Below are 7,923 nucleotides of genomic sequence, written 5' to 3'. Positions count from 1 at the left end.
AAGTTTGAAAGAGAAAACTCAAAGAAAACAGACATCTGCCAACGATGGACTTGAGCGGTTACATTTATTGCACAATCCAACCGAACTTATAATTAAATCAATGGTGTTAGTTTTAAGTTGGGTCAATGAAGGCGAGCTAGGTTGATTATTAAAATTGAGTAACGTGAATGTCATTGTTGTGAGATGTCACATCTGTTGGAGAGGGGAACCAAACATTCCTCACAAGGGTATGAAAATGTTTCCCTAACATATGTATTTTAAAATTGTGAGACTTATAGCTATACATAATAGACTAAAATAAACAATATTTATTAGTGGTGGACTGGAGCTGTTACAATAAGACTATTTCTTATAAATAATAATCACATTAGATGTTTTATACAAATAGGTAGTGAATCACAAATGATTTGAGTAAAAACTATATTTATTCGATTCGATGATAATGAAACTGATAAAGGGAAATTGTATAGAGAATCTCAAAGTTCAATAGTTGCCATTACGAGGAGCAGCATGTGCTGGATCATCAGATGGACGAGGAGGAGGTCTCTTTGGCTTCATACCTGCATAGAGAATGGATATTAAAATCAATATCAACCCATCGGGCAGCACCAAGCTTGGATAGCAACATCATAATCATTTGAGTATAAAAAGCAAGGATAAACGTACCATCAATATCGGGTGTGGAACTCAATCTCTTTGCATTTACGTTGGAAGGAAAGATGAGCCTAACAATCGACAACAGTTTCTTCCAAGCAATTGAAGCCATGTTGGAAGCCATTTTTATGGTACAGATTGTTTTTGAAGGGCTATATATATATATATATATATATGGATGCCAAGCCGCGTAAAGCCGTTTTGTAAGAATAATTAAGGTCAAGGCCTCACCATCTACTCAATTTTTTCTCTATCTTATTGGTCAAACTTTCAGATTCCTTCGATAAAAAAAATGTTTATGTGCATTGGGTTTAACAATGCCTCCACTTGGCAAGTGTGGGTTTGTGTATAGATCGATGCACATGTTTTAGATTAGGAAAAAAAAGTGAATTTTTTAATCGATCCGTGAAGGAAGAGAGTAATGTGAGATCTCATCTTGATTGAAGAAGGAAACATGGGCATTTCTTATAAGGGTATAAGAACTTTTTCCTAACAGACACATTTTAAAATCGTGAAGCTGATGTTAATACATAAAAACGAACAAGATTTACTAGTTGTGGAGTTGAACTATTACATGTAAGTAGCCTTACGATGAATATCGGGAATGGAATCTGATTTACATGAAGATTTGAAGTGAGATGAGTGTGATGATCAAGAAGAGTTTCAAAATAAAGAGTTTTTGTGAGAAGAAGAAGAATAATAAATGAACACATCAACGCTTTCAAATTTGTACGCACAAAACACTTTCCATTTTCAACTAATACTTCACAAAAGGATTTTTGTGATGATCATGATTTATGGTCATTCTGAAACAGTCAAATGACAAAAGGGTTTTCATTGCTTCGTTCCTTCTTCATTTCATACCATAATTTGATGTTAGAAGTTTGGACTTCGTGGTCAATTATATCTGTTACGAAGAGATTTCTACACCTTTATAAGAAATGTTTCGTTCCCCTCTTCCATCGATGTGGGATCTCACTTGCTGACACACCGCTCGATGTCTTGCTCTGATATCATTTGTAACAGTCCAAACCCACCGCAAGCAGATATTGTCCTCTTTGAACTTTTCACTTTCAGGTTTCCAAAACGTGTCTATTAACGAGAAGTTTCTACACTCTTATGAAAAAAATGTTTTATTCTTGTCTCCAACTAATGTAGGATCTCACATATCAATACTTCAACACTTTCTCTGCTTGTGGTGTTTGAGTAAAAGCATAACACATGAATAAACTAAAACCACATTTAAATAAGAGTGATTATGAGGATATAAAAGTTAAGAAACGTTCAAAAGGATTGATAATTAGTATGGCAATATGAAATATAATAGGCCTATAAATGGCATCTATATATAACTTCTCGATTGTAAATTCATGATCTCTTTTTAGTAGTTCCCGCAACAAGGAGTGTCGCGTTTTGGACGTTGGTTGGGTGAACTTGTAGCATCATAACCCGAATCTTCCTCTTCTTCAAAAAAAAAAATATGAACTATCAAGAGATAATTTTGGAAAATACATTAATTAAGGACTACAAATCATTTGAGTAGCCCACTTTTTATTCTTAGAAGTTAGAGGTTCGAATAGATAAAAAAAGACCCTGAAATATCATCTAAACATAACTTACATGCAGCAGAAGACATGGCGGCCAAACTTGTTGATGCAACAATAAAAACTGCAAAGATGATGATTATAATCAGCAACAGTTGCCATATAAATACATGGTGATTCTTACAAGATCTACGAGGGGTAGCAGCAGCAATATGTGTTACAAACGCCATATGGGAAGAACAAAGAATGAGGACGATAGCAAATAAAACCTTCCAAAGCATTGATTTGTTGTTTGAAGGCATTGAAGAAAGAAATTTAAACAACATATTTATAGGCTAAAAACCAAAGTGTTGGAATTATAATTGGAAGCCAACTCGTGTTTTGGTTGTTGTTTGACAAAATTTCTGAAACTTGAGCTGAAAATGGGGTATGAACTGAACAATTGTTACAGAAAGAGACGCTCAGTAGGCATAGATGCAGCCTAAATAGTGGCCAGAATTGACGGACATCTTACAAAAATATGAAATTATACCATGCGTGTGACACACATAACACTAATGACTAATTACTAAGATATTGTTTATGCTCAAATTAATTCTTTTTCAATAGAGATTGATATCAAATTATTTAACGACTCAAATCCACCGCTAGCAATATTGTTCATTTTAGGCTTTTCCTTTCGGGCTTCCCCTCAAGGTTTTATCCGCTAGGAGAAGGTTTTCACACCCTTATAAAGGGTGTTTTGTTCTCCTCTTCAACCAATGTGGGACATCACAAATTAGCCTAGTCCATCATAAATAACATAGTTTTCGATAAAAAAAAGAATGTGTAGACATTATTGATCATTTCTTAACCTAGTCCATCATTAGCCGATATTGTCTTATTTGGGCTTTTCCTTTCAGGCTTACCTTTAAGGTCGTCTAGTAGGTAGAGGTTTTCACACCCTTGTAAAGAATATTCCATTCCCATCTTCAACTGATGTGAGATCTCATAATCTACGCTCTTTCGAGCCTAGAATGTTTTGTTCCCCTCTCCAATCGATGTGAGATCCCACAGTCCACTCCCCTTCGGAGCCCAACATTCTCGCTGACACTCGTTCCTCTCTCCAATCGATGTGGGATCTCACAACCACCCCTTCGGGGCTTAGCGTTCTCACTAGTTCACTGTCCGGTGTCTAACTATGATACCATTCGTAACAACTCAAACCCACCGCTAGCCGATATTGTTTTCTTTGGACTTTCCCTTTCGAATTTTCCTCTAACGTTCTTAAAACGCGTAGGGTAAGGAGAAGTTTACACACCCTTATAAAGAAAACTTCATTCCTCTCTCCAATCGACGTGTGATCTCACAATATCGAAGATCTATACTATGTTATGTTGTGATATTCAAGTTAAAAATGATATCGTATCGATAAATAGGGTAATATCGCATGCATTTTCCTCAACTAAACATATTAAAAGTTCTGATAATCTTGAACGAACACTAGATGAAGAAGGAGACATCTCCATTATTATATGTAAATGATAGTGAAACCAAACCCTCTATATTTAGAAGCACTTGATTTCATATAACAACAAGTAGTATGCAATATCAAATATAACACTCCTATAAATCATTGTGAAGTCATAATCTCTTTCTAGTAGTTCCCACAACAAGGGGTGTCCCGTTTTGCACGCCGCTTGGGTGGACTTGTAGCATTGTTCCTCGAATCTTCCTCATCTTTAAACCAAAAAAAGAGATGATATCAAGTTAGAAGGAGAATTAGAGTTCTAAAATATACCAAATACTTAGATCATCATCAGCCAAACATGACTTACATGCAGCTGGTGGCATGGCCTCCAAACTTGTGGATGCTACGTTGAAAACGGCTAAGATCATCATTATAATCAGCAACAATTTCCACATGAACAAAGATATCTTTGAAGCCATTTACAGAATGATTTCTGATTGCATCTCTTCCATATGGGTAAGCTGTAAATATATGGAGGTATGAAGTGATCAAGTGATAGAAATTTCTTAGCATCATACTCTATAATAATATAATCCTAACAGTTTCATGTGGATTGGACTTTTGAACTCTCTTAAACGACTTGTCCCATGTGGATTGGACCTTTTTGATGCTTCATTTCAAGCTCCAAATTTTCATCTTCACACTCATTCACTTTGGTCCTTACATATAGACATACCACATTTTGAATTCATAGTCACATTTTATAATACGATTACCTTCAATATCAATTTTGAGAGGTATATAAATGAAACGATGCATAGTGGCACCAAAAATGAATGCATAGGACTTTGAAATTGGTTGAACACGACTTGATTACATTAGTGCTCTCCAACATACATTATATTAATATTTTGGAGACAACGCATTTTGAATATTAATTAATAATAATCGTGCCCAAATAAAATAAAGGGTAAACGGTAAAAAAAAAAAGAAAAAACACCTTTTTTCTTTTCCTTTCCTTTAAATTAATAACAATTTAGTTTGTTAGTTTAAACTATTTTTAGGGTTCATCGTCTTTCAAAGGGTGATACACATCCCTTCACACTTACCTAATAGGGTTGTGATAAACATATACACAATCATCTTGTGGAAAATTTTATAAATTTATTAAATCGTGTTTGATAACGATTTTGTTTTTATCGATTGATATTGAAAATACGAATATAACATGAACGATGAACGATGAAATGGCATTTGAATTCGGCATTAGTTGAACTGCATCAGTAATTTCCTCCTCTTGGTGGAACTCCCGGTTTAATATAAGTAATCGTTCTCTTCCTTTCATCTTGCTTGTCTGAAATGTACACACCAACACCATGGATATATGTTCATTAACAACCTATCATATATTGTCATTTTTTTGTTTTTACTTTCGGGCTTCTCCTTAAATTTTTTAAACGTGTCTGCTAGGGAAAGATTTTTTGTGATATCCCACATTGGTTGGGAAGGAGAACGAAACACTCTTTGTAAAGGTGTGAAAACCTTTCCCTAGCAGACATGTTTTAAAGTCTGGACGGGAAGCGTGAAAGAGAAAGCCTAAAGAGGATAATATCTACTAGCAGTGAGGTTAGGCCGTTACATTTTCACACTCTTATAAAGAATATTTCGTTATTCCCTCCAATCTAGGATCTCACATGGAGTCTAGTAAATTTAATGGTTATCAAACTTGACCTAAATTATAAGACTCGCCATACGAAAAAGAACTTACAAGGTGTGCAAGGTTGAGAAGCGAGGGTTCTAGCAGCACCAAGAGAAGCCATAAGAAGCAAAATAGCAAAGAGGGCCTGCAAAATAATGGAATGTCTCTTCCAAGACATATCTTTTTAGATAGACAAAGAAAACTTGATACTTTGAATAGATAGGCTAAGTATATATATATATATACACACAAATTTTGGGAGTCCAAAGGGTTTTCCAATCACTGACTTGGAATGCTTCAACTCCGTTGCCATCTCGCAGCTTCTAATAAATATTATATACTTACCTCGCCATAAAAATACAAATAAAAATACAAATATAACATATTTATGATCAATATATGATAAAATTTGAAACAAAATATATATTTAGTATATCAATATGATTTACTATAAGATAGTTGATGATTTATTTTAATATATCAACTTTTTTTCGGTCATAACTCGAAGCTGTTCAAGGTGTTGGGTAATTTAGGATATGAAGAGGTGAAGCTTCTTCAGAGCTACACAAAGCATAAAAATGGTGGTTGGAACGATGATGATCTGCTGCGCCATTGTTGTACCTAAGTGGTTTGGTACCTAAGTGACTTCTTTTAGTATGGCATCAGCTGAATCAATGTTAAATATTTGACCTAATGGTAATCCATTTACTTAAAATTTTAGGCTGATTCGTGTTAGGTCCCAATTGGTTGGAGAGAAAAACGAAGCATTTCTCTTAAGTAAAAACCTATCCTTAGTAGACGCATTTTAAAACAGTGAGGTTAACGACTATAAATAATGAGTCAAAGCAAACAATATCAACTAGCGGTGGACTTAGACTATTATAAATAATATTGGCGATACATAACGGGTCAAAACAGAAAATATTTATAGTAGTGGGCTTACGCGGTTACAAATAGTATCAGAGCCAGACACCAAGTGTTGAGCCAGCAAGGACGCTGGTCTCCAAGGGAGTGGACTATGAGATCTCAAATTGGTTGGAGAGGGAAACCAAACATTCCTTCCCAGGGTATGGAAATCTCTCTCTAGTAGATGTTGTTTTAAAAACTATGGTATGGAAATCTCTCTTTAGTAGACGTTGTTTTAAAAACTATGAGGTTGAAGACAATACATAATAGGTCGAAGCAGATAATCAATACGGTATTAGAACAGGAATCCTATAATACGAATCCCTCAACTTCCAAATTAATATGGATTGAAATACATGGTCAAACTCGTATAATAATATTAATCACTCGTTGTTTCTCATTCTATATAGTTTTCCATCCACAAGTGAGAAATTTTAGGTCTACAAGAAATAAATAGTTGTACAAATTCAGAAGGACAACATATTTTTCTCCAAAAGAAAGCTTGAACAAGTAGCTGTTTCAATCAACTTGATGGCTCCCCTCCTCCATAGTTACCCCTTCTTGGGACGTCAGTTTGGGAACCAAGTAGAGATCTTGATATGCTCTCCTTATTGTTTTCATTATCTGCACTCAAATATAACAAACAAAACTTAGAGAAATTTACCAACAAAAAAAGATCAAATCAAGATTTTAAACAAAATTAGCCACAAAAAAAAAAAAAAAAAAAAAAAAAGAAATCCATGCTTAAAATTGACGATCATGGGAGAGTTGAAAAGGTGGTACTCACAAGATCTACGAGGGGTAGCATCAGCAATATGTCTTCCAAGCGCCATGTGGGATGAACAAAGAATGAGCATGATAGCAAATAAAACCTTCCAAAGCATTGATTTGTTGTTTGAAGCCATTGGAGATATCTTCTCGTTAAAAAGCAGATTTATAGGCTAAAAACTAAAGGGTTTTGAAGCCAATTCGTGTGCTGATCTCATTGGATATCACTTTTCTTTGTTGTTTGACAAAATTTCTCAAACTTGGATCGTCCTCTACAAATTTGTTGCCTTTTTCTTTTGGTCAATGTTCAACTTTTTGAGCTTGTTCATATCCTGGAAATGGGGTATGAACTAACCACAGGTTACAGAAAGAGAGCCTTAATGGCTATGCACCCTAAATTGTGGTCAGAATTGGCGGCGATTTCAGGAAAAATATGAATAATTTACAATTTCCTCGCGCTCGGGTTGTCATTAGTATCACCTTCGTGTTGTCTATGACTGATGGACCCATTTGTTGGCTAGCGTTTGTATGATTACAATTGATCTTGCTTTCACTTTCAATAATTAGTATCAGAACAACTTATTTTTCATTTTTTCAAGAAAGAAAAATATTAATTATTAATTATTACTATGAAAATCAGAAATTATTTTTGAAAAGGACTTCAATATCACAAATTTTAAATGAATTTTGGAAATAAAAAGTTTAAATTATTTGATAAAAGACTTTGTATGGATGAAGGCTGACCATGTAGGACGAGGGTGATGGGCTGCCAACTAAAATCGTAAATAATAATAATAATAATAATAAATGCTAGTTTGTAGTCTTCTATCAATAGTACTAATAATTTAAAGCAAAGTTTTTTTTTTCTTTTTTTTCTTTTTTTTTTTTTTTTTTTTTTTTTT

The 7,923-nt window shown here is 34.3% G+C and overlaps 1 long non-coding RNA gene across 1 annotated transcript; it reads right to left on the bottom strand.

Annotated features, from left to right (window-relative positions):
• Window positions 1–6,548: 6,548 nt before the first annotated feature.
• On the bottom strand, window positions 6,549–7,226 carry LOC111483506. The gene is made up of 2 exons (XR_002718374.1): window positions 7,041–7,226; window positions 6,549–6,877 (listed from the first exon to the last, which is right to left on the bottom strand). It is a non-coding gene; the product is annotated as an uncharacterized LOC111483506 (long non-coding RNA).
• Between the last annotated feature and the right edge of the window lie 697 nt (window positions 7,227–7,923).

The sequence above is a fragment of the Cucurbita maxima genome, unplaced genomic scaffold (genome assembly GCF_002738345.1).
Source record: "Cucurbita maxima cultivar Rimu unplaced genomic scaffold, Cmax_1.0 Cma_Scf00008, whole genome shotgun sequence".
Lineage (NCBI taxonomy): Eukaryota > Viridiplantae > Streptophyta > Magnoliopsida > Cucurbitales > Cucurbitaceae > Cucurbita > Cucurbita maxima.
This window is presented reverse-complemented; position numbering and strand designations above follow the sequence as displayed.